This window comes from Manacus candei, unplaced genomic scaffold (assembly GCF_025592945.1).
Source record: "Manacus candei isolate 608988 ecotype Guabito, Panama unplaced genomic scaffold, ASM2559294v1 h1tg000010l, whole genome shotgun sequence".
NCBI classification, from domain to species: domain Eukaryota; kingdom Metazoa; phylum Chordata; class Aves; order Passeriformes; family Pipridae; genus Manacus; species Manacus candei.
In genome coordinates this window covers 4,980,318-5,005,637 of record NW_026138058.1, presented here as the reverse complement: position 1 = coordinate 5,005,637, position 25,320 = coordinate 4,980,318, and the positions used below count along the sequence as shown (strand labels likewise).

Below are 25,320 nucleotides of genomic sequence, written 5' to 3'. Positions count from 1 at the left end.
TAATTTGTGGACTTGGAAGTTCAAATCCCACTGAAATGTAACACAACTCCTATTCATTTCAGGAGCCTTTTAAAGTTTGCTTAATAAGCTTCCAAAGCTCAAGTCTTCAGAGATACCCAAGTGCCAGTGTCTCACATGTTTCAATGGGAGATTGCTAGGCACTCAAATGCTTTTAAGCAGTGTGATAGGTATTTCTTTGTTGAAAATCAGATTGAGACTGCTTTGAAAATGTACATGGGTCTCAACAAGAAAGTTCCCCAAAGCAGTGTGGAAAGAAATAGTGTGAGAAACAAACAATTCTTCTGAAAGCAGGTAACACAGCACTGGCTGCCACATAGGGAAAGAGATATTTTTTGCCCCTGTTGTAATGCAGTCTTCTGTCCTCGTTGAGCTGTGTCAGGACAACTTCACTTACACCTCTGCACTGAATTTAGTTATGCCTTCTACAAAGAACAGACCAAAGGGAAACACTTAACACATTAGCTACTGCAATAGCCAAAAATCTCTTAGCTCTGGAAAGAGATGGAGCTTTTAATCAAGTACTGCGTTTGTCTGGGGTGGATCTGGTATTATTCATATCACCTCATATGGTGCTATTATCCTGTGTTTGTGCCACTGTGACCAGCATTGATAACACATCTATATTTTAGCTATTGCTGAACAGTGCCTGCAGAGTGCCAAGTCCTCCTCTGTTTCTCAATCTCTCTCCCCCAGGCAAGTAGACTGAGGGCAGGCAAGAGGCTGGCAGAGGATGCAGACAGAACAGCTGATCTCAGGTAACCAAAGGATATCTCATACCTTGCATATAACATCATGCTCAGCAATAAAACTGGAGGGAAGTTTTCCAGTATCACCCTTGTTCAGGAACTAGCTGAATACCAGGCATCTGGTGGTGTGTGATTGCTCTTGCATCACTTGTATTTTGTTATGTTTTGCTGCCTTTCCCCCTTCCACCTATTAAATTGTCTTTATCCCAATCACAATTTCTTACTTTCACCCTTCTGATCCTGCCCTGTGTTCCCTTGCAGCAAGTGAGTGTGCATTTGTGTGGGCCTTAACTGCCTACTGGGGTTAACCCATAATAAACCAGCTCACACTTAGGTTCAAAAATTCGACCTTCCAAGGAGTATTTTAGCACAGCAGCAACAGCTCACATCATGACTCATAACATGCACTCTACATCACAGAATTAACTGATGGGCCATGTGTAGGCATCAGTCTTCATTTTCAAAAAGGTTGAGAACCAAGGAAGCTCTCTAATTTAATTTCTTTGTTCATTCTTACAAAGCCTCATCCATACTGTTCCAAAGAGCAGGGGAGAGACTTTGTCATTCTCAAACGTTTCAGTTCCATGATATTCCATTGGACATAATTTCATATCACTACCAAAATGATAGGAAATAAATGGAAGGGACAACACAGGTGCTCTGGTAAAGAGGTTAGGTCCTTTCTTTCTGCAGTGCCTCTGTTTTCTCCTCCTATTTAACATCACCCTCTAACCTGTCGAGTTCTTGTTGCTGGAGTTTCAAACAGAAGTAAGTAACTTTGGAAGATGGGGGTGATCCTGATTCTTTTCATATATCTAGTCATAATGTTGAAGTGCTTTTCAATTAACATCTTTTCTCCTCCTCCAATTCACAGTGGAATAGGAAGCATCATAAGAACAGAAAAACCACTCTTGTGATAATTTCTGTGTGTTTTATAGAATCATGTAATTATTAAGGTAGGAAAAAACCTCTAAGATTATTAAGTCCATCCATTAAGCTAACACTGCCAGGTCCACCACTAAATCGTGACCCTAAGCACCAAATCTACACATTTTTGAACACTTTCCAGGGATGACAATTCCACCACTTCCCTGGGCAACCTGTTCCAATGCTTGTTTGACCACACTTTCCATGAAGAATTATTTTTTCTAATACCCAATTTAAAACCCCCTAGTGCAACTTGAAGCCATTTCCTCTTGTTATCTGGGAGAAAAGACCTCCCCCACACCCGTCTGCAGCCTCCTTTCAGGTAGTTGTAGAGAGCAATAAGGTCCCCCCTGAGCCTCCTTTGCTCCAGGATAAACAACCCCAGTTCCCTCAATCACTCCTCATCCAACTTGTGCTCCATACTTTTCACCAGCTTTCTTGCTCTTCCTTGGACATGCTCCAGCAGACTGGAAGAGAGTTTCTCAAATTTTACAGAAGATAATGCTCATGTGAAATTTAAACTTGATTTTAGAAACTTACGCAGTTTAGGTAGCTCCTTTTAGGAAAGAGATAGTGGCATTATTGTCTGAGGCATCTTTGGCTCAGGAATAGTAACATCTTTATTCCTAGAAGCCTCCTTTTTTCTAGAGATGGGTGATTAAACAGGACTAGACAAGATAAGCAAGACCCATTACCTAAAATAAAAGCAGCAGAGTCTCTATGCACCTCGTCTCAGTTTGATGGCTCTTAGGAGGCATATGAGTGAAATTATTTATCACGGAAAAATCTACTAAAACCTTCCATCTGGTCATCCAAGAGGGAGAACTTTAGTAGATACTTGCTAAGAGGGAGAAGGAAGTCCTGAAGCACCATTTTTTTTCAGCAAACTGTGATGCTGAACTAATGGGTTAGCCTCAGGAGGTACCTTAATCATTTTCCTATTACATAGTCCCTGCTCAGCAAGACCTTTCCTTACCTGATGTGATATTCTCTGATAGAACTTGAAATCTTCCTTTTTCCTAACTATCTCATATTTAAATAAATGTGTTAAAACAACTGCGAGCTTCCACTCCACAGCAGCATCAAAATAAAGCAGTATGAACACTTTTAAAAGTGGGTGATTTCACAATTTATATAAAGTCTAAATATAAGAGTCTGGTTCCTATAAAACAATCCTCCTCTAAAGCACAAGTCTTATTGCCTGCCACTATTAGATATATCAACTATTTAAGCAAATGTTGTCACCTTTTTTTCAAAAAAAGCTACTAATGACTTAAAATTTCAGTGCAGAACTGGTCATTAGAGTTAATCTTTATTTCCCCCAGAAATCATTAGTTCACTGGGAAGAGATTTCAGTTCATAAAACTCACTGGGTTCTTTTTCCTTACCTTTACATTTCTTGGCAACACTGTTCTGTTCATTTAAGGGCAACAATAAGCAATAAAAGTACTGCATATTCCTCCTGAAACTACTTCAGTTACCTTGTGGAGCTACTACAGAGTTCCACCATCTCATGTCAGCACAGTTTTTTTAAATCGGCAAAATAGAAATCGATTCCTGGTTTTGATGTCAATATTTTTTAAAATGTTCTAGCACTGACTTAAGTGGTAAAGTGTTCTTAAAAAAAATAATTCATGTCGTTTGATCTCTTTCTCAGGAATTATGTGAAAGGTTTAGCCTAGTTATGAGGGTAGGGCTGATGCCTGGCTGCATCCAGTTTTTCTCAGATTTGACACCCAGGCCTGGAGGTTGTCTGAATTGCCAAGAACTGTGCTTATGTGCTTCCTATAAAGTGTACAGTCATAAATACATATTGGAAATAAGAATCATCCCCAGCTGGATACAGTAGGGATGCAAGATGAAATAGAAAAAGGAATGAACTTAAAAGAACTAGTTTCTAACCTCCTTTAAAGGAATGTTATTGTGGAGTTACTTTAAAGTGTGTGGAGCTAAATGCAGTGGAACTGAAAATAATGTTTTGTAATCTTCTCTGAGTTTATCAAGAAGTTAGATTACATCAGCACTTAGTTCACGTGTGTCCACAGTGTGTACAGGAAAAAGCTGCTTGAAAAATTAAATAGGCCAAGGCTTAAGTTTTAGAACTCATTCATGCACTTTTTAGTGGTCTGGGAAACAAAAAGTCGTTATATATTCCAGATGTTTGCCAGGTATACTGCACAAAGGAATCTGTCACTACTACCCACTTTAAATTGAAAACAGAATATAATTTCTAATAGAAAGGAAAACAGGAACAACTTTAAGAAAAGGCAGACACTGCTGGCTGATCCTAACATGTGCAAATACCACATGCACTGCAATGAATAGAATTTATTAAAAAAAACCTCTAGAGGAATCAGCTGAGATGCATAGCTGAACCAAAGTATTTTGTAGGGGTGGACAAATTCGAGGCAATATTTTCATTCTGGTCAGAGTGCTCACAGAGTTCAGTGGGATATCTGCCCGATTACAGAGTCCTGTCTATGTCCTGGACATGACAGGCTGCAGAACCCCACTGGTCACTCCTGCAGCAGTGCCATGGGGCTCAGGGGACTGCCCCCTCCAGTTTTGGTCTCTGGCACTGCCTCAACCAGAGGGATCACTTCCTCCACCTGGCCTAGCATTGCCAAGGCAATGGAAACTTGAAGAAATGGAGCAAGAAATCTGAAACTTCTGCTCTTTGGAATCACCAGCACTCACATTCGCATCAAAACCATCAAAAAGCCCAAGTCTCACATGTTGCTATTCCTCACTTTCTTGCATACCCACTGACAAGCAAGAGGAGACTTCCAAGCAACTGACTCCACAAACAGGAGAATTTTCTCGTGTCAATAAGCCAGGTTTCTAACACACAAGTGGAAAATCAGAAAAGCCTGCAAAAAGAAATGCAAAAAAATCTCTGAGTCCGGATGTTTTTGCCACAAGCACGTCCTCTCTCTGTTATGAGCACAGTTCAGTCAGGTCAGCCTGCATCCTCAACCTTTCATGCCATGGAGATCTATTCTCCAAGTCACAGACTTGCAGGTGCCCTTTGCAGCTGTCTCCCTGAGCCCCAAACCATAACTCCTTCTGAAGGAACGCAGATTTCACAGAGCACTTGATTTGTCCTTACTTCATCAAAAGGCCTTGCTGCAAACTCAGGTGTATAAATCATGTAATTAATCAGAGCTGACCTGTTCCTTATCTAGATAAACAATTAAAACTTATCTGTTATAACACCTTTCTGCATGCTACTGAACTTGAACTGTTTTCTAAATATGATTGTACAATACAACTGGCATAGAGATACTGAGGTAAAGCTGTTTAAAAACTTGTTCCAAGCCAAAGCAAAGCCCCCAGAACAACACTGTCTGAAGAAGTGAGTGCACTTGCTTGTCTAAAGTGGGTTACCATAAACCCCAGAAACCCCATGTACCCTCTGGTTCATTGTCTAAGGCTGAATCCTCCAAGCTTCAAACTCGCTGGCTTATTTATGAAATAAATCAAACCAAAACAAAACAAAACAACCAGACCGAATCAGTAAAATAAAATAAAATCATAAAATAAAATTACAAAGTGTTTCAGCAATCTCCCTTAAGTAAAGGTATCCAGTTCTGAAGTCCCCAGCACAGGATGGATATGGACCTGTTGTAACAAGTCCAGAGGAGAGCCATTAAGTTGATTAGAGTAATGGAGCACCTCCCCTACAAGGAAAGGCCAAGACCATTGGGGTTGTTCAGCCTGGAAAAGGGAAGCCTTTGGGGTGATGTAATTGTGGCCTTCCAGAACCTGGAGGGAGCCAACAAGAAAGATGGAGAGAGTTCTTTTATAAGGACGTGTAGCGACAGAACAAGGGGAGTGTCTTCATACTCTCAAAGAGTGTGGGTTTACAATAGATATCAGGAAGATATTCTTTGCTGTAAGGGTGGTGAACCTGGAACAGGTTTCCTCAAGAAATTGTGGCTGCCTGGAAGTGTCCAAGGCCAGGTTGGATGGAGCTCTGAGTAATCTGGTCTAGCAGGGGTTTTGGAGCTAGATGATTTTTAAGGTCCCTTCCAACCCAAACCATTCTACGTTTCTATGATGCTGTGAATAAGTGTGTCCTTTGGAAAGATGAGCCATTGAACCAACTACCAATAACCATAATTAGGTGTTTTTGAAACTTAATGGTGTTATTTTAATTTTTGTAGTTATTAAGTCATAGCAATTAAAATTTAACAAGCAACAAAAGCTGGATATATTTCAATCTTTTAAGAACCTTCTTATTAGTACATTTCCATTCATTCTAAAATGTTCCAAATATTCAATCATTTTTAAGTAACTTGCAATAGAAAGCAGTAAATAGATAGCTAAGTTAAATAATTGTTGTCTACTACATGCTATAATACTGTAATTTATGCATATTATTCTGTATTTTTCCCCTCTATCTCTGAACAGCCTGTGCGTTGTTCTCCTAAGACATGTATATTATTGTTTCCACCTGGTTTATTGCCATAAGGAACAGCTTGAGAATTAATTTATTGAAAGAAGGTATGAATAAAAATACAGCAGTTTACTGGAAATACTCTCTGCAAAAGTGTGAGTCTGTAGGTGGCTCCTCTGTCAGCACCCAGGCAGCCACTACTTTAAACTCTTTCTATAGTGATAAACTGTACTGGGGGGGAGGCCAAAAAAGGAAATTTAAAAAAAAAAAAAAGTGTGTTGTTGGCAAATATTGCCAGCCTTTCAAGAAATTTTTTGAAGCACTGAGCACAAAGTCCTTCTGATTTCAGGTCAGATAACAGGTTACGGAAATATTGTCTCAGCAGCTCTTCAGATGCTGAATTTTCTATTTCATCAAAGAGCTAATGCTTTCCACAATGACTTGGTCAACAGATGCCCACATCCTCAGGCTAATCCAATTTAGTTGAGGGCACTTTTAAAAGAAAAAGCTGGGAAATAAGAGAGAGCTTATTTGCAACCCATGGTTGCAAATAGAAGCTGCATCTTGGGAAGTTCTGCCCACTGCTGCTCACCCCAGCATCCTGCATTTGGGCTGTAGTAGCCAAGCCCAGCACCCATTCTGCAAGTGTTGTAGCAGCATTATTGGTTTTCCAATCCCATCATTCCTTTCTGATTTACTTAGGGAATTTTAAAATCCTGCTGGTTAGCCAAAATATATTAAAAGATAATCTTTTTTTTTTTTTTTTTTGGCTGAGGTCCATGGGAAATTACTAAAAGCTGATTTCGGATGTATTTGTACAAAGAATTTAATATTTAATTAAAATTAATTTATATTTATGTTTATTTATATTTAAATTTTAGTTTTAATTTATATTTATTTTAAATATATTTAAATTTATATTTAACTACGACACTAATTTTAACTTTCAAGATGTATAGAATATTCAGTTTTCAAGCACTCATGTACAAATTGGTATTTGGTTAGTAAATACAAATTTTATTGATAAATACAAATACCTGAAAAAATGAACTCTGTGTATCTGGCCAATGATTTTGGTTTTGTTGGTTTTTTTCATGGGTTTTTTTTTCTCTTTTTTTAATATTCATTATTTTGGTGAGAAAATGTTATGTCTCCTTTGAGGAGTGTCTATTTATATAATATTACAAAGTGGTATGTTACCATTGTTTAATATATATCCTGTACTGTCTTAGGTATTATTATGTAAAGGACAGACAATGTAAAAACACACAGGAAAATGAAGCATAATCCCAACTGCATCCATGCAAAAGATGCATAATCTTTTAAGACAATTCATTCTGCTGCAGAAGAGCAGTTGAATTCTTCTGCTCTTTTGGAAATGCCATTTTTCTGGAAGAAAGTGAATCTTTCATGTAAAAATATAAGATAATGTAGGAAGTTAAAGAAGCCTAGGATTTCCTCAGCATACATGTGCATATAGATATGATGTATTTGTCTCTTTAGGGCTGTTTCTACAGCCTGGCAGGTAAATGGTACAATCTTCAGGCTCTGGGAAAGGAGGACACAGAAGGATCGCAACTCCCTCCGTCCCCACACACCAAAGTTTTTTCAGAAGGAATCAAAATACATGTTTCTATCATGTAGATAGAATAAAAGGAAAACGAGAGCACATGTTTTGACAAGAGGAAAGCACAGTTGAGCCTCATCTAGCCGGTTGTGCTTGGAGCAGGAGCAGGGGCCAGATGAGCTGTAGTGGTCCTTTCCAGCTGAAAGTGTCCTGTGGTTCTCTGGCTGGTAGGCTGGAGGAGTGTCTTGTTCATGCAAACAAGAGTAGTCAAGAGTAGAAAGTTAAGAAAATCTGTGTACATATTAGGTCTGTCCTAAAACTTCTAATCCATTCCAAAAGTAGCATTAAAAAGATATGTGTGTAACCAGCTGTCATATCTCCTGCTAAATTGTCTTATTCTTCTGTATTTTACACAGGCTGCTGCATGGAGTTGCTTTGCTACTGTGCCACGTTAGTGCAATGTCAATAATTTTTCTCTTTTTGGATTTTTAAGTTGGACATCTTTGGCTTTCTAGAGAGGACAATATACCCTCCCTGTTCACAGTGGTCTCTGGAAAGTCCTGTGAAACACAACAATTTTTTCAAAATGCCCTGCAGAATGAAGCACATCAAGAGGATGCAGCCACAGAGTTCTACTAAGCCAGTGTCAAAACACAGCTCTACAAAGCTTCAAATAAAGCTTTTCAAAATTTAAATTCATAATTAATTGCTACTTAAGTACATTTGGTTTAAAAGGTCTTGAAAAGTAGACATTTTAATAAACTTCCAATCATATAAAAAAACATATGGGAGACACATCAATGTTGTTTAAAAAAAAAAAAAAAAAACCACAAAGACTAAACTACATAACTTGATTTTTTTTTTTCTCTTTTCTCTTTTTCCTGTGTGGCCAGAAAGAAAAGTAACAGCCAAAACATCTTTAGATTTTTGTTGTTGGGTTTTTTTTTTCCCCAAAATGTGTTTCAAAAAACATGCTCATAGAAATATGATGTTGGAGTATACTGTTACATGAAGACTTGAACTCTCAAACAAATGAACTTGGTGGTCCAACCGCTCCTCCCAGAAGTCTTTTCTTAGAGCTCCATTTCTCCTGTGGCTGAAAACCTCAATTCAACACAGAAGAAAGGAAACCCCTTCAAAACATTTTCATAAGCAGTTCCTGCACTTCAGAACAACATTTCACCTTAGAAGTCTCTTAGAAAGTGATGTAGAAATCAAAATTCATATCTAGTTGGTCTAGAGTAGGGACATGACCTCGAGTCTCTGACTCAGTTATATATGAAAAAGTCAGATAACATGTCTCTGGTCTAATTTCATACAAAATGGATAAGAAAAAAGAAAAATACAAAGGGACAGATCAGCAGCGTGGAGTATCCAGGATCTTGCCTTGAAAGAGGTGGTGGAGGAATTCAAACTGGGTCTGTGTTATTCCAGACATGTGGATTCTTCTCAGCCCAGCCATTAGGAGAGGAGTTGAGGCCTTGGAACAAATTTCACCTATCATGGAAGGAAAAAAGGCATGGATTTGAAGACTTTGTGATGAAATAAAAAATAATTCTCCAACTACCTTTAAGGGGGATAGGAGCTTCCATAGGCCTTTCATCTCTTCTCTGACTCATTTTTGTCCATGAATAAAGTATTTCAATCTTCGTGTCTCTTTTCCTCCAGCTGTAAAACAGCATTAGTAATCCCTCCTGGCTTCTGATGCCTGCAGTAAGAATTAGTTCACCCATTCCAACATATAGAGCTACCCAGAGAATTTCTGTTACAGGCAGGGAGGTGAGAGGAGTAAGGGAACAGAGAAAGCGTTTTCTGCATCTCTCTTTGAGCCCTGATTGGAAGAAGCTTCTGCTGCTACACCTCATATGTTGAGATCTTTAATGTGGCTGGCACTGCCAGCTAAGAAGGATCAATCTGGAGAACTTGGAAGCCTTCCTTCCCTCTTGCCAGATGGACACTCTTCCACTGAAGCACCCATTTCTCAGTACTGACGAGTCACTTCTCTGCCCTGTGGCAGGTACAGTGTCAGTGATATGAACAAGTGATCACTGATATGTGCTGCATCACACACGACACAGATGTATGCTTTAGAGAACTGTATGTTCTTGTAAAATATCTAAAAAATATCTGAAGGCATTTAGCATAGCTGATTGGCTTAACTGCATTTAAAGTACTGTTTTGCCTGTTTATTCTTTTATGTTTTTCCTTTGTGGTACACTTCCTACCACCTAAAGCAAAAAAAAAAAAAAGAAAAAAAGAAAAAGCAAAGTTTTTGTGTGAAGTACCAGTAACAAGTGTACCTCTGGGAATGCCCAGAAACCCTGCAGGGGGATCTTTCAGATAATCAGACAACAGTTAACAAGATCCTAGTGCAAACCATCAGGGCTTTCTACCTCTCCCACCTCCTCATATATACAGTGATCTTGCTGGAGAGCAGACTTATTTAATATTTCATAGAATAAAGTAACATCTTTTTCAGCTGGCTGTCACCTCAGATGATAAGGGAATTAACTCTGTTCTCACTTTATATCTGTCTTTTTATTTTCTTCCCTGCAGTAATAGTACCACCAGTAGCACCTTTTCATCATACTTCCTTGTTTCCTTCATACTGCCTCCTTAGTGATGAATATTTCATGATTTTTTTTCTTCCTAGGGGCAGAAGGGAATGCATAGCAAAAGTAAACTAAGGCACAGAAAGTTTATGTAATCAACTCCATTTCATGTAGGATGTGACTAATGACAGTTCATTCTTTTTAATTGTCTGCATATGTTGTCCTCCTCAACACTTGCTGCACACTGCATTTTTAATCAGTTACTGTCAGCCCCCGCACATGCACATATAAACTTATTACACTTTTCAAGGGAAAGAACTGTTTATTAGCTTATCTGTAACATATCCAATTTATTTGTGCTTTACACAAATGTGGAGAGAAAATGTGGAGAGAAAAATAGCAGCAGGGGAAGACGCCTTTGGATCTTCACTGCTACTCCAAACCCACCAAGACCTTTCTCCTGTACACTTCTTGAACACCACTGCTTCTGATTATGAAAGTACAGGTCCCATTCCTTGTATAAAACAGCAAGGCCTTTTAATCTGTTCTGAATAGAAATTAAAGACAAATTCCTCTTCCCAAACAACGACTTTCCAGCATGGCATTGCACATAATATCAATATGCCTCAAAATGATCAGTTTGCTGAAGCAACATAATGCCTATAGGACTTCATAGGATGCACTCTGTCAATTACAGTAGCTTAATTGAAACCTCAAAGCCACCACACAGAAGCTGTATCCAGTATTTTAGAAGGAAGGCCTTCCTCTGCACAGAGATTTTCATTTAACTTTCCTGAGTCAAATGTACATATATTAGTCTGTCCACCCAGGAAGATTCAATACCGTGGTTTTCCAGACCTAGTTAAGGAATCACAAAATCTAAGCTGATTGCCTGATTCCAGGAGTCTGAAGGAACTCAGATTCTCTCAAATTCTGCATCAGTACCTTCCACAACTGAATAAACGACAAGGTTTATATAATTTGCTGCAGCTAGGAAATGCAGTTCACTCAAAAGTTCCACCTTCAGCTGAATCCACTGGTTTGCTGCCAAAGCAGCAGAGTTTAAAAGTTTACAAACCATCAGAATTTGAGAAAAATTGATTTACAAAAACACCTTTATCCTGCTGTGCACTGGGCATTCACAGTCAACCTGAAACCAGTAATTTAAGTGCAGCCATGAACGTCCTGGTCACACTGCTGCAGCAAGAATGGTGTGTGGTAACTTCTGTGAATGGAAGTCTAGCCCCTGAATCTTGACCAGGTACGCTTTGTAATGCTGCAAATCTTGAAAATTATAATGGATGTCAATTCTGAAATCTAAAAAAAAAGTGTAAAGAAATATTTTTCAATGCAAAATACGAATTCATGGCCAGCTTAGAAACTGTGTGATAAATGCAAACACAACTGCCATAAACCTCCAGCTTCCATTAAAACCCATTCTCCCTAGTCCTTCCTATAGGCCTTCCTAATAGTTTTCGAGTATTTCATAAGTGACTTGTTATTTCCCTTTTAATAACCCTGTTAACTACCTTACAGAACAGCAAAGGTATCAAGTAGGCTAAATCAAAGGTTCTTAAAAGTAATACTTAGTGCTCTAAAAGATAGTATACATAATTTTTGTGGCACCTGAGACTTCCAACTACTTTTCATTGCCCAGCATTGTAGAAAAACAACGTATTCAGCTATGCAAAAAACTCACACTTTTTCTGTGTGCGTACAACGACCATTAACACTTGAAATCCATATTGACAGAAATTGATAGTTAAATCCATATCTTTTGTTACAAATTTCCATTTTCATCTAGAGACTCCGCTGCAGTTTCAAAAAACACCATAAAGCAAACCAACTGGACAAGCAACAGTGTTAAACAGACCAGTTTATCTGAAGTGAGAGCTGCGAAGAAAAACAGAAAAAGAAGAAACTTCGAAAAGTTCTGTGACTATTTCCCAGTTCAGTTACAATAAACTTAAAATGCCAGTAGACACAGGTGAAAAAGGAACAGAAATAGCTCTGAGGTGTGCCTAATTCCAGTAATGTACCCCAGGAGGCAGTTAGCAATCAGCCCCAGGGAGCTGAAACATTCTTACTCCTACAAGGTACAGCACATCCACTGTTCCACTGGGACCTGGATCTGGTCCACCACACAGCAGGGCCTCTTAGGAAGAGGATTTGTGAGGTCCTCTGACAGATAAGCAGATTCAGAGTTTCTTCAGCAGGATATTCTGAGAGAAAACTGAGGCTCTGTCCCTCGCAATCATTTATTTATTGTTTATAGGGGATGCCCACATGATTCTCTGTTTACCCACATTTGGGTGAATGTGCCACCTTTGTTTTTGAGAAGCTGCTCCTAAGGAAAAGGTATAAGGTAGAGGAAAGAAGTGGGTTCAGTTAGCACAGTTCCCCGTGAAACTCTTATACATTCAGAGTTTTAAAGCCTGAAACCTTTTTAAATTTCACAGATTGTCTTTGAGCCTACCTGAACCAAAAAAATAGAGGAAAAACTTTTTAGATGACATGTTTGCCATCAGCTGAAAACCTGCAGCCTGATTTTTTTTCCCTCTAACGACTTATTATTAGATAATTAACTAAAAAGAAGTCTCATATTTCTTCAATGCATAGAAGTTTGCCTTTTATCTGAGTTCAGAGCTACCCAAGAGCCATCCATTGCTATTCAAAGTACAAGTCATCAGATTAACCATTCCTGAAAGCCCTGACAGACAAACTTGTTTGCTTTGTTTGTTTTATCAGCAGAAAACAGTCCTACAGCTCTCCTCTTTGCAGTTAGGGATGCATCTGAAGTACTTTATATTCTTCAGGTATTCCTCACTACCCTGCTCTTCATGCATATATAAAATTCATGTGCTCAGTATATGAAAGAGGATATATGAAAATGTAATTTCCATTTAGTACAATTATATGTGCACATTTCCACGTTGCAACCCCAGCAGCTGAGCAGTGAGCTAGCTATCAGCCAAAACCAGAAAAGTTCAAAGAAGTAAAGGGGAAAAATTAGAGTTCTCGCATCCCTGCCATGTCATCTTTGTTTTATGGCAGTGTAATTGAAGGCACTCAATTCCAATTTCACTATAAGGTAAATAGTTCCCTTCCTTTTTCCTGGACTGTTAAACATGTGAAGAAAGCACAGTTAACAGTATTCAGAAACACTTTCCTCTTTGAAATAAGATCATCATAATCAGTGTTGACTCTGAGGTGCCACATGACAGTTAGGACACTCTGTGTGTCCCTGATGAGCCGGGATAGCAATCAGAAGAGAGACTGGGATCTGCCTAATTTAGCCTCTTGCAGACCACTTTCTGAAAGTTACACTTGCCTTCTGTCAGAATTCTGAAGAATTCACATATCATTGAGGCAAATGTTTCTGTTGCAGTAAAATTAACTGTCAGAGTGTGGTGAAGCAAAGATGCCAGGAAAATAGGTATTTGCCGAAGAAAGTAACTTCTCTTCAGTAGTACTGCAAAACAACATGGTAAAAGCCCTAAAAGACAGCTGAAAACTCATCTAACCTGGGAAATAAACCTATATGTAGAACAACTCTCACCGGCAGACTAGCAGAAACAAGCAGCAGCATTCATGCATGTGCAGAACAACAGACTTTGAATGTGTGGTGTATGAATGCCCACAACGGGGCTTAAGGCTTGTCAAGAGTGGCTGCTACCTTACTGCCCAGGAAAGCACGTTACTGAGCATCAGCAAGGTTTGCACGTGACCCACTGCTGCAGGGGGTGGCTTTATGCCTCTTGAGAAGGTGGATTTACAAATTCAGGTCCTGAGAAGACAGGCAAGTGAGGCAGGGTATCAGCTATGACAGTCATAACTATTCTTGCTGTTCAGTTATCATAACAGAATGCCCTGTTACCTCACTGAAATAAAGGTGTGCACTCCTGACCTGTGAAAAACAGCAAAGTCTCGGGCATCTGCATTCCCCATCAACACTGAGCAGCAGGACAAGGTGAAAGGGCAAACCTCATCACAAATATGATGTGACACATACACGAGGTTTGTGACTCTTTGTACAAAGAACTACACCCACTACTTAATATTTTGAACACACGAATCTTGAGTTCAGCCAACCTGAAGGGGCTGTCCAAAAAGTGTCTCCACCCAGCCTTCCTGTTCTGCTTTACATGCTGATTAGTCAGATTAAATCTTAAACTACTGGGGAAAGAAATGTGATTGTTTGGTATCATTTGAGAACTAAAATCCTTGAGGCAGGCTTCTTGTCCTTTTCCTTCTGCTGAATTATACCTTAGCCTAAGCAGTGTCACTTACTTGACAGGTCTATAAATAAGGTGGTATTTAGTATTAAACCAGTGCTCTATTGTATTTTGTGATGTGCATTCTAAAAAAACCCAATACAATGCTGGGAAATCAACAGTTTCTAAAAACACATACTAAAATCCACAAATCTGATTTACAAGATCAACAAAATTTAGAAGTTAAGTAAAGCATTGTAGTAGCAGATTAAATGCTAATTCTGTGACCAGATCAAACCATAGATTAACTCTGACACAGCAATAGATAGCCATGGTATGTTATGTGGCTCTGCAAATTTTTTCAACTTTCCCTTTTTCCTTTCAGAAGAGGTTGTAAGTTAGATTAGTCTACACTATATAGCACTGCATCTAGATGTAAAATAGGAAGAAGAAATTGAGGTATAACTGTGTAGTGGGTTGACCCTGGCTGGATGCCAGGCATCCACCAAAGCCACTCTGTCACACCTATCACTCCCCTCCACAGGTGAACAGGGGAGAGAAAATATAGTGAAAGATTCATGAGTTAAGGACAGGGAGAGGTCACTCACTGAATACCATCACGGGCAAAACTGACTCAACTTCGGGATATTAACTGAATTTATTACTAAGAAAATCAGAGGAGGATAAAGAGAAATAAAATAAATCATAAAACCACCTTCCCCTATGTCTCCCTGCTTCCTGGGTTCTACCCCCTCCCCCAGTGGCTCGGGGAGGCAGGGAATGGGTGTTACAGTCAGTCCATCACAGGTTGTTTCTGCCACTGCTCAGAGAGGGGAGTCCTTCCCCTGCTCCAGCCTGGAGTCCCTCCCATGGGAAGAGTCCTTCACAGACTTCTCCAACATGAGCCTGTCTCATGGTCAACAGTTCTCCACAAACTGCTCCGACGTGGGTCACTCTACCACAGGGTGCAGTCCCTCAGGCAGAGCCAGCTCCAGCATGGGTTTCCTACAGGGTCACAAGTCCTAGCAGGAAACCTGCTCCAGCGTGGGCTCCTCTCTCCACAGGTCTTCAATTCCCTGCCAGGAATTGCAGGAGTGGCTGGTGACTCGGGTGTTGCATATAGACCTTTATTGGTAGTAAAATACTATCACACTGGTGGTTCAAGTGAATATTTCCATGTCTCTACAGAGCATGTTTTAGTCCATTCTCCCTCAGTTAGATATCCATATGAATGCTGGGCACTGCATGAAGCTCAGGTATCTAATTGCATGAATATCCTTGCCAACACAGGGACAGAAACAGAGAGGACTGGAGATAGCACTTCCTCAAGCAGAAAAAGTGCTACAGGGGAAAACTTTTCATGGGAATCCCACATTCACTCTCAAATTTGAGCCGCCTTAGTAAAATTTATTCACTTAGAGATTCTTCATACTGAGGAGTCTTCCTCAACCACAGTAACTTGCCTAGAGTAATTTCCCTAGGCCTTCATAATTTTATACTGCACCAAACCTCTCCAGTGACAGACAATTTTTGACTGTCATGTCCAGACAGATACACTTTCCAAATGTGAAGTGGGGAAGAATGCTAAAAAATAAAAATGGCCCATGTTAAAATACCTGCAAGACAAAAGTAAGTTTGTGAATGTATTCCTACAACAGACACTTTTCTCCATAAAAAGTGCATCTATTGTTTTCTAGGATAAATTGCAAGGTATTCCGAGACTGTTTATAGAATACCATGGTCTAGTGAACCTCAGATCTCCTCCACACATTAGGCGTGTTAGTCATTTTAACGAATTAAGTGCTAAGCAGCCATAAAATTGCTTCAGTGGATCAACAGTTCAAGAGCTGTGGTTGTTGCTCCATCAATAGCTTTCCAGCTGATCCACTACTCTTGTGCTAAGTGGTGTTCTCTCAAGGCCTATAGTTTCTGTCACAGTTTGGTTAAAAAACAGAAGCTTTTTCTTCAGCAGCTTCATCCTGATTTATCATGATAAAATGTCACACTGCTCTTGGTGGGGATTTGCGCATTTTTTTCTCTTTAGTGTTCTGATTGTGCTGTAAGAAAGTTTCCCCTTCAACTGCAGCTATGTGGTAGGCAACAAAATGTGTCTGGTAGATGAAAAATCCACATTTCCCAGGGTGTGCAAAAGAACCTTCCCCCAAAGAAAAAACTGTCTGCTGTGAATAAAAAATGGTAGTGGTTAGACTTTTACTGTCACTTCCAACTCTCCCTGCTCTAAAGCAAAAACCAGCTGTTTATGCCCATTTAGAAATACTCATATCCTGTCTAAATGTAGAAACTGGAGTGATCATCTAAGATACAGATAAAAAGTGGAAATAAAAACTGACTTAAAATATTTATGTAAAAGATGTTACTAAACATTAGTTCAAAAGCAAGTTCTTGTAGAACTCTGCACAAGAATACACAGAAAATGTTCTGCAGTTTTGCAGGCTTAATAATATCTCCCATCTGTAAGCAATAGGTTTTTTATATTAATGCCACCAAAATACCTGCTAAAAGCAAAATTTGCAGACTGAATTATTAGTGTGTTATTTGCAATTACCTTCTTCCACATGTGACTTCTGTGATACCAAGAAAAACATTAATAGTTAGAGGACGGGTAGATAATTTGACAGGAATGACAGGATATAAAAATAGCTTTTTTTTTTTTTTTGCTCAGAAAGACATTTAACTGAGCAGGGGGTTAGAGAACGGTAATTAATCGCTTAATTGTTTTGAAAAGACAAGCACTAAAAAGTGTGACCTTTCGTTGACACTTTCCTGCAATGATACATTAATTATTGCTGAATTGCAGTGGGTCTCCCGTGGGAACACACGACATTCACATTAATACCCGACAAGTTTGCCAGGGTCACAGCTTTCGTAACAAATCCCTAGTGCTAAATTAAAGGACCATTTGGGTCTTGGTCTGCCATGTCCAGAAATCTTAATAGAATTTTTCTCTGTGAAATACTTATTGGATTTAAAAATTAGTATTTCTCGCAGTCCAAGGAGCTGGTGGACTGTAATTAAAGAAGCATGATGAAGAAAAACCAACCAAAATGGAGAACTTAGATAGCCTGGAAGAATCTTTTTTTTTTTTTTAATCTGTCAGTTATTATTCTTCCAAATTTTCACAACAGTAGACATCAGCTTTTGTGAAGTTCAGTACTTCAGTCCAGCAAAAGCAAGGAACAAGTCAAAGACTCTTGAATTAAAAAAATCCTGGTGGAGATCACACTGCACTGATTCAACCTCAAGGTAATGGTGCTGAGGAGTAAAACATGACAACATGAGGTGCAAAGACATGATGTGACACAGAAGGTGTGTCCATTCCTACAGTTGACTCCTTTGGCTTTTTTTCTGGTTTTATCCTTCAAATTTTACTCTGCTCCAAATCAGACTTGAGAGACTGTCAGAATAAAGAGGTTGCTCTCTCAAGGAGCTGGGAAAACAAGGCATCTGCACAAAACGCAGAACCTCCTTTAGGAAAACCTTCTCAAAAAAAAACAAATAAGTTTGGTAAAGTCTTTTCATGAAAGGAGGAATATTTTAATTGCTCACTGTGTTTTAAGCTTGTGGAGAGTCCTAAGACTGTTACACAGTTATCCAGGGTCCTCTCTTGTTCATTCCAATGTGTTCTCTGCAAATATGAGGCCTAATGTTTTCATCCTAATGCAGCAGTAAGGACAATCTCTCCCTCTAGGGAATACTCATCGAGTTGTAAGAGGAGATTTTGGGGTGTACTGTTAAAGCACAGAGGACCCGGTACTCACCTCTAAATGTGATATCAATTATTTCGTCTGGCTTCTTCCAAATACTGTCCACAACTGGGCAGGTAGTCTTCACAAGGGCTAAAACCAGCAAAAACTGTAGTCCTAAATCTGCACCTCCCTTCATGGCATTCAGTCAGGGACTTGTTTCACAAGCAGATGTTCGGCAGGATAATTTTGGATGGGCTGCTAAAAAGAATTAAAAACCACAAGAGTAACCACAGCATCTTCTGAACTCCTGAAACAATTGCACACTTTAGGTTCACATTTCCTGTGCCTTACAAATCTCTTCAGAGGACATGTGTTCCACCCATATTTTTGTCTTGAAAAGCTGTTGGGTGCTTTCCTTGCAGCATGACTTTTGTTTTCCCATCCACCACCAGTGCTGCGCTGCAAAGCCATGTCAAAGTGGACAACTCTGCAGAGAGTAGATTCTCCCCATGGAAATGCTGGCAGGGTTTTTAATACTTGTTTTGAAAACTTCCTTTTGAAGCCTACACAGTCTTTCTGTTTGGTAAATACATGTTTTCCTTCTCCAAGGCATAACACAGAAGCCAGGATGAGTATCCCATCAAAACAATCTTCAAGTGTTAATGAATTACATGTCTTGAGGCAGCAATGAAGAAGCATTTGGGCTGAGATTCCACCCTACCAGAAGCTGAAGGAGAACTGCAGAAGGTAACCCACGATCTGTGTGAGCAGCTAAGCCCTTGATTGGGCTCCTTTGTGCTGCAGAGCAGCTGTGGCACAAGAGGAGGTTGGCAGAGGTGGCCAGGACAAAATAACAAGGCTCTGCAGCCCTGAGGGTGTGGTGTTCTGCTTTGGCAGCTAGCCCATGTGCCTCCAGATAGCTAATTTCTCTCTTTTCTGCAAAATAGTCACAAATTCTGTATTTCTGTAAATCACAGTTTAGGGTTCTAATTTAGAAGTGACATAACATGACTTCCACTCCACCCATGAATCTACCAATATTTTCCTAAAATGTGCCACTTGTATGCAAATGGCACACAGCTATAAGGGCAGATTATTTCTAATTCTTGCCAGAATAAAAGAAACTGTCCTTGATCCATGCCTGTTCCCCCACATGTTCTCCTTTTCTTCTACATAAGTGCCTACCAAGAAAGCAAATTTTTTGATAGGCACTTTCAGTTGATGTCAGTTTAACATCCTGCCTTCCTTGGATTTCTAGAGAAGAGAAATACAAGGTAGGTTTTTACAAAAATCCTGTTTGTGACTGAGGGATCTCCACCAGTCATTGACATGTCAATAGACTGGAGCTGATGTTAGCACTGATATCAACAATTCCTTGGGTAAAATCAATATAATGCATCAAGGTGGTGTCCAAACTATAATCCACAAGTGTCCAAAGATTCATAATTCAATCAGAAAGTCTGTCACACAAATACTTTCCTATCCCTTTGGTTCAGCCTCAAGTAATCCCTAGCTACTTCTGCCATCACTTTCTGTTCATTGATATTCCCTTGGGTTTTTTGTCTGCTGCTTCTCTCATTTTCCTTAATGTTTTCTTCAAAGTGGCTACTGCAAACCCAAGCACAGCTGCCTCCACTACCATAAGAAGCCCTTCCTATTGCTAGTGCAAAACCTCAGGGAACTATGTACATTTTTTATTATTATTTCTGTTTCTGTGTTATGGATGTACCATAACTGTAGCATTCAGTGTCAAGTAGAATCTCTTTTTGTAGGAGAAAATTCTGGAGTGGATCATCAAAAATACTGATTTGAGTGTCATTTCAGCTTTCTAGATGTAGGAGTCCAACTTTTTTTGAGATGACCTCAACATATTAAAATAATAACTTATGAATCATTAAACAACATACATATATACATACACATATATATATATATAAATATAAGATGTTCTTAGCTCTTAACATTTTAAACTGGAAAAATCCGATCTTGGGAAATGAAAGAATGGGAGAGCAGAATCTGTCTAGCCAAAGTATTCTTAAATTGGAAGAACAATCCTACTGACCCTAAAAGACACACAGAGGTAGTGGAATAACACAGATGGAGAAATGGTGGCATGGAATTTCTCCGAAGTCCAGTCAGTGCTTTGGCAATATGAATAATGGGGACTTGGAGCAGCAGTTATCCCCTGGCATGTGCTATTCTGCCTATATCCATAATTTATTAGAGTCACCAGTAAGGGACTCTATGCACATTTTATCGACTTCTTTTAGGTTTATATACTACATGTTCCTAAAATAAATAATTAAAATTAAACTAAGTCATCTAGAAATAGCAGTGGCTATGTGTACACATACATCCCTGCACTGGCTTTGAGGATGATTAGGTCACAAAATCTTTCTCTCGGGAAGGACAAATTGTGAGGTTGGACCTTGCTGTGTGCTTTAGGCTATCCATTATATTGAAAGTACTGACTAGATTTAGGATAAAGATTAGGTTGTGTTACAAAGAGGAGCGACATAATCCCCCCAGGTACTCAACCAGGTCTGCAGCTACTGGTTTAAAAAAAACCTTCACTTAAGTGTAATTCTCTCCCTTTAACCATGTAGAAGCAATCATTATGATTGCTGCTCTTATCACATAGAGCACCTTGCCTTTGATGAATAGGCTACCCACAGGGTTCTGTAATGTTAGAAACCCAGATCAACAATTGCTGGCTGCCCAGCAATTTGCAGGTGATCATGTCTGTGCATGGCCCTCCTGTCCTACCTACCTGATGCTCTAACTTTGACCCTGTGGTGCTGCTTCAAGCACACATCAGGCCTTAGCATGACCTGGGTTAGTTAAAATCTGAGCAAACTCTTGAGCTGAGTGAACAGTCACAGGGTCTAACATGGATTGCTCTTTATTTGTTTCTCAGTGTCAGCCAAATTATGTTTCTTAACAGTGCACAGCAGTGCCTTTCACAGACCTAGTACACAGTGCTGAAATGTCCTGCAGCAGCTTTATGGTAGCAGCACCACCATATGTACCTATATAGCATGGTCATTTCTGAAACACAGAAGCATTACGGTCTCCCAAACCGGCTTTCTGCCAGACATTCAGAGTAAAGATACTTTGCAGGTTGTTACTGACTGATTGCTTGCCTAACCTTTCCATTTCAAACGCTTACTCAGCGACACCCATTTCTTACCTCGCATTTAAACCACCTCACAACTCTCACGTTAGTCTGCTTCTGCTTCTCCACCAACAGGCACTTCTTCACACATTGTAAATGCTGTGTGGTAGTTGCCATTTAAAGTCTGACACCCCTAGCCATGGTTAGGAGACACCTGGAAAAACTTCAAGCACTTCTGGACATATGATTAGTCTGAGCCTCATTCTCTTCAATCAAAAATGTTTCTTTCTGATCATGTCACAAGAAAAATCTTTCTCTTGCTGTTCAAATTGATAATTCTCTTCTAATGCTTTAGGTAATTTTATTGTTAAATTTTGTTATTATTATATGCAGTTGCAGCTTACTTGTCATAATATACAGCAGTCAGTGTTATATAGAATCCCCATTTCAATGAGCATCAAGATCTAAATTTCCTACCAAAGCAATTCAGGGTAAATTTTTAACCTGTCTCAGTAAATAACCAATATGCAGCTAATTTTAATGTTAGTCAAATTGCTAGGTCATGAAAAGGGTAATCTTCTGATTCAGGTTCTGTACAAAATACTTCCAAGTCTTTGCATTTTTCCTCCCTGAAAAAAAAAAAAAACAGTAAATCCCCAGATATACGAGCAACACAAAACTGAGAAAAAACTCCAGAGTAATACTAAGCCTATCAAGCTTGAGTTTTGCACAAATTCTGCTGTAGAGCTATGTATGTGGTCCTTAAAAGGACTAAACAGACACCAAAAATTGGCTTTTGCCCAGTACCCAGAGAGTCTAGCCCAGGGCAGTCCTAACATTTCACATAGTCCTGGTAGCAGTGAACTAGGAATCTAAATATTAAAACACTTTTCTAACTAACTGGACAAGGGACAAATTAAGTTTTTAAGGCTGGATACACAACAGCATTCAATTCAATCTTGGGCTGAAGACTGAACAGACTCACTGATGCTCTGGGCAGAGTGAGCCAGAGCTCGGGTCTGACCCAAGCACCAAATGAGACAGAGACTAATGGTGAGGAGAAAAATGAGACTGAGCCTCCTTCAAAACCTTTGCTTTATTGAAAAGTCACAGATCAGGCTCAGTAATTAATGTATTGTTTGCCTGACTCTTGTCGCTGTGGCAAAGCACTCTCTGCAGGAACTGTAGGAGGGAGGAGTTCTGTCCCAGGACAGGAGTCATGCAAGGCTGCCTGTGAGTCACTGGACACAGAAGTGCTTTAAAGAAGAGAAAAAGAGAGCAAGCAAGCTGGTTTGAATTCTGAATCCTCTCTTGGTACTTAGGCATGGCTGGCAGGCATCTTGGCAAAGCCAGTTTTGAAGACCATTCAGCTCTTAGAGGTTGTCCAGGGCTTAAGATGATGTCAAATGGTCCATGCACATCAGTGAGCAAATACAGAACAATTTCTAAGCAACTTCATGAGAGGTGAGGGTTTTTTCAATATCTCCCAAATGTCAGATAAAAATCCAATATCTGTCTTAGTACTTGGCTTTAGGCTTCTGGTTCCAATAATAAAAACTTTCATGATACAAACCTAATCTCTACAGAAACTTTAAAAAACTTTAAGCCATCGAGCTCACCAAATCTTCTTTCCTCTCTGCCAGTCAGCATGCTGAAACATTGTTCAATTCCTATCAAACCTAATGGGAAGACTTCACAGCTGGTTTTTCACGGTATTTAAAAACAATAGTTCTATAATTTCAGGAGTGGATTTGTAGCATTTCGTACTTCAACAACAGCTGTTGGCCCTTCTTGTTGTAAAAGCTAGTGCCCATTGTAAGTTACTGGGAGCAGCCTTGAAAGGCAGCTGAACCATACATGCTTGGACTGAAATTTCACAAGCTGTTTTGGCCAAGTTAAGAATTGCTGCATTGTCCTTTTCCTCAAGAGATCTTGCTCCTACACATGAGACAATCAGAATATTTGTCCAGAGGTAAATACATAGCAAACGAACCTTTAAAGTCTGGGTTTGGGGCACTAGTTTGGTGAAACAATACCAAGAAAATGTAGCAAAAAATTGGTTGCAAAACGGAAAGGGGTGAAATCCCTTCACCGTAGTGTTAAAAGTGTAGTTACATAGAAGATAGGCATTTTGCAGACTAATTTGGTTGGAGAGTTAGCTGCAAAAACTTGAGGAAGTATAATACTGAAAATGAAAATACAGTTACATATAGCTGCACTTCAGAAACCACTGAGGACACATGCAAGAAGGGCAAAACAGTGGGGTGAGTGCATGTGCCAAGCTCTTTTTAAAAGGAAAAAAAAAATTGAAAAATCATGTGCAGTGAGCCTAAAAACTGAATTTGCCCAAGTCCACCCCGTAACCAGGTAGCTACAACCTGAGATCTAACCTTGCAGAATCATGTTTACTCAGGGCCTGGAGCTAATGAATTCTCACTGCCTCCATGTGAACATGGCTTGCTAATCATCCTCTTCTGGAAAATTCCAACAGATCCCCTGATGGATGCTTTTTACCACTATTTTAACAAAGTCTCTTTAATGTGACAGATGCAACTTGAAGTTCCTTTCATGTTGACGTTTTAGTTTCCTCTTCCACCATCTAATAGGGCCTGATGAAATAAACTGAGAAGCACAAACAGAATCTTTAAACCTACAGTGACGAACAGTTTCAAAGCTCACACCTTGGGTATGAGATTAAGATCTTCTTTTTTAGTTCATTCCTACTTCCATACATTAATTCCTTCTAATCATGCAGTGTGTACATGAAATATAACTTGCCAAGTCCTTTTAAAGCAAATACCAATATCAGAAAGAGTCTCCTGAAGGCAAGACACAAATATTGCCCAAAGGCTAGTGTGAAAAATCTATGTACCACATTGCAGGTACACTGAGGAATTAAATCAGCATGTTATCAAGCAGCATAAATGCATTCTGGTGTCTTTATAATTTATTGCAACCAGGGAAAAAGGCTTCATTGATTTGCACAAATATTTGGAAGAATGCTCAAACCAAGGCTCTTCATTGATAGAGCACAGATGCAGCATGCCCTCTGTTACATGTATTCAAGCATCAACAGTCCAACTCCAAAAATAGACCTGCATAAATCATTCCTGTCACTTGACAAAAATTTATTCCTGTCCTGGAAATTGATTCAAAAAATCCAGTAGTTTTCTTTCAGTCAAAAGGAAAGAAGTACGAGTTTTTATCGTCCCCATGCAACAGAAAACCAGGTGCAAAGCACCAGCTTGTATCAAAATAGTTGGCTGACTTCAGCTGTCAAAGTATTCAATGAGAAATAAGTGATATATGCTGTAAGAACATTTTTAAACTTTTTCAAAGCAGATCTGAAGCCTTCAATGCATCAGTGTTTGCTGTATTCCTGTAAGATTAGAAAAAACTCTGGACACAGTTTGTGAAAATTAACAATATTTTATTAATGAAATAATAAATTAAAAATTGTCCTTCGGAGCATATGTAGGTGTAGCATATGTCCTGACACTTACCTAAAGGTAAGTATTTCTGGGAAGACTGAATACTATGTATAGCCTTTAGAACAAATCTATGACAAATTCCAAAATAAGGGTGACAAATTCCCAGAATCATGGAAAGTGGGAGATAACAGCTTCAAGACCAAAATGCTAGTGGTGACAAACTTGGAGATGAACAACAGAAACTGGTTTCTATAGACCTTTAATGCAATAATCCAGGCATATTGTGTAGTATAATGTTGTCATTGGTGGCTACAGGCAAGAAACCCTGTACTTAATTTACAAGTCCTGAGGACTGAAGCTGGTCAGTCTACTTCCAGCAAGCTTACTAGCTTATTTTAGTGTCCTCACACAGTACAGCCATAACATTATGCAAGTAACAGTAACAAGTCCTTATTTTCTATACAATGTGAAATTTTTGGCTCTAGCATAATATGTTATATATAGGAATAAAGACCTGGCACAACAGCAGGGGGCTGTTGGTTTAATCAACTTGCCTATGGTCAGTTAAAGAAATACCTTGGAGCCAGAAAAAAATGGGTTTAGGGTTATAGACAGAACAAAGAATTCTGTAATGGGCTCCA

At 39.3% G+C, this 25,320-nt stretch overlaps 1 long non-coding RNA gene across 1 annotated transcript; it reads left to right on the top strand.

The window, feature by feature from the left end:
- Positions 1-713: 713 nt before the first annotated feature.
- On the top strand, positions 714-8,297 carry LOC127466559 (uncharacterized). The gene is made up of 3 exons (XR_007902784.1): positions 714-776; positions 1,642-1,723; positions 8,077-8,297. It is a non-coding gene; the product is annotated as an uncharacterized LOC127466559 (long non-coding RNA).
- The last annotated feature ends 17,023 nt before the right edge of the window (positions 8,298-25,320 follow it).